Genomic DNA, 2,582 nt, shown 5'->3' on the forward strand with positions numbered 1-2,582 from the left:
AACTCCAAGCCTAAACTATCATTCCCAAATTGTGTGATACACATACATTTTTCAAAGATAAAAACATAGCAGAATGACGTGCTCATTGTTGAGTTAAATTAACAACTGTAAGATGGAAACTTAAAAGCCGCGCTTCAAAAGATTGCAATATCACTGTCATCATCCGAATCATCATCGCCAGATATCGTGATTTCAATTTCGTCGTCATCATCATCCTCATCGTCATCATCATCATCCTCAACGTCATCATCATCATTCTCATCATCATCGTCATCGACATAGTCATCTTCCTCGCCACCTTCGTCGGATTCCTAAGAGAAAAAAGGCATTGAGTCGTTATTTTGTTGACCTACATCAAACACGTGTTGCAATAAGTGACGTGATTTAAAGTTCATCTCTGCTTTAGTGCCAGGGGGGCGCTATAGTCCACAACCTAACAAAGTGCAGGATTTTGTATGCAAATAAGGCAAGAACCAATCACATAACCGAATTCGCATCCAAGATGGCGGTTTCACTTCTCTTTGATTGGTCCGTTCCTACGAATATTGATGCGAAAGTCCTCAAGATTCTCATACCTGCTCGTCCTCGTCATCAGCCCTACGCAGCCGCCCAACTTCGTATACCCGGCAAACGCTTTCGTCGGTGCTCGCCTGATTCTAAAAAAGAACATTACGGGATTTATGATATGAAATAATTCATGTGAACTGTTATAACATGATGACGAGATCCTTGTGGTGATATTTTGCAACTTATGCAATCATGAAATGACAAGTAAAGCCAGTCAGATGGCTCACATTGCCAAAGTTTCTCCCAGTTGTTGTGGCATAAGGTAGCTGAGATTACTGCTAGCTCCTAATTGCAATGCAGGCATTATATTAGGGCGAGTTAAAGTTAAGAAGTTCGCGATCTATTATTTGACCGGAGGGGGCGGTGAAAGGCGAAAAGACCCTTGCTCGAAGAGGCTGTTAAAAAGCGAAACACCTCCTGACTAATTGTGCGTCACCGCATTTTCGGAAATGAGCAAATAACCGGAACCACAAGAAAAAGAAAAAAGAAAACAAAAAGGGTAGAGCGGATGAGTGAGACAGTTTTTTTTTTCAGCGAGTAGACAAATGGCTTCGACGTAGCCCCCTCCGAGGACACAGATATGAGCTGATATTCACTGCATTCTATGTTCTTTGAGTGTAGCTTCCGTTAATCCCCTTGACGATGCTTCTTCCATTTGATTGTAAACGGTACTTTGAAGCAGACACACTTCTGCACACGAAGGTTTGTTTTATAATTAGTTTTAATGCTAACTGTGTTCGCCCACAACTCCGTTTGTGGGCGAACACAGTTTCCCAAACCAAGAATGACCTCAGACGAGCGAAATCTTCATTGCCCCACCCCCCTTTTTGACCGTGGCTCAACCCCGTGTTACAAATTTCTTCCTCTACTGGAAATGAAAGGCTAGTTGGTCGCAAGGCTCTCCTCCCCTCCCCCTTCCCCAGCATTTTGTCAAGTTTTCGCACCAGTTGCTGCTACCCATTTTTATTCCTCGGTGGAGAGATGTACTGTGAGAATAACGTATCTTCCCAAAGAACACTTCACAAACACCTAACCAGGGTCCCAACCCAGACTCCTCAACCCTGATTCCTACGCTTTGATGATTGGGCTTCAGCTCCTCAAATAGTTTCACAAAGAGGTTTGGAGGAAGGAAAAAAACAAAAAAAAAAAAACAAAAACAACATTGAGACTTTGAACAGGATTTGAGCTTGTGACCTCGCGAGATGCCGGGATCAGTGCCCTGGCCGACTGAGATATGTAGTCACTACCCCTTAATGAAAGGTGAATTTGTCGCCTCAGGTCTTACGATCAAGATGAACTGAATTGAATGTTTTATAGAAATCATAAGAATCCTCTTATCTCTGAAGGAGTGAGAAGAGGGAGAAAAAAAGAGAAGAGAGGAAGGTAAGCAGGAGCGGGAGAGGAAGAGGATGGGAATGAAAGAAAAAGGATGGAAGAGAGGAAAACAAAACAATGCAGAGGTTTCCGATTTAAAAGCTTACCTTACAAAGTTGTTAAACTTGTCAAACTTGTGTATAATCCGTTTGCCTTTGACATCCCATAATACACCGTCGTTCAGTACCAGGTCGTCCGTGGGATTGAAGGAGGCGAGGTTCTTTGAGTAGTTGTTAGTGTTGTTGGAATCGTGCAGAGTTAGTACCCGCTGACCTGTCGCAGTGTCGTAAATCTGATGGTTGAATATAATCTAGTGAATAACATCATCACACTCTAACTGCATTCTAATGCTCGTTGTTATCGAGAAATAAAAAGGGTGTTTGGCAGAGAAGTACCACAAGCAATACACGACAAAAAAAAAAAAACCAAAAAGTGAACCAAATACAAGAAAACATTGGTCAACCCTTACTATGGTAATCACAAGGCTTTGCCTCCAATTTATTAACGATCTACCGATAGAAATCTCGAGTTCGACGCCTTCAAGTTTGTTTAATTTTTCAAAAGACGCATTTCAACTGAGAGACGTGAAAGAAAAACCAAAGTTGTTTCTAAAGCATATCAAAATAACCAATAAAACATTA

General features: G+C 41.8%; 1 non-coding gene across 1 annotated transcript; it reads right to left on the minus strand.

The window, feature by feature from the left end:
* Positions 1 to 210: 210 nt before the first annotated feature.
* Positions 211 to 2,302, minus strand: LOC131775524 (uncharacterized). The gene is made up of 3 exons (XR_010719078.1): positions 2,049 to 2,302; positions 576 to 656; positions 211 to 311 (listed from the first exon to the last, which is right to left on the minus strand). It is a non-coding gene; the product is annotated as an uncharacterized protein (transcript).
* Positions 2,303 to 2,582: the final 280 nt, after the last annotated feature.

The sequence above is a fragment of the Pocillopora verrucosa genome, chromosome 11 (genome assembly GCF_036669915.1).
Source record: "Pocillopora verrucosa isolate sample1 chromosome 11, ASM3666991v2, whole genome shotgun sequence".
Classification (NCBI taxonomy): domain Eukaryota; kingdom Metazoa; phylum Cnidaria; class Anthozoa; order Scleractinia; family Pocilloporidae; genus Pocillopora; species Pocillopora verrucosa.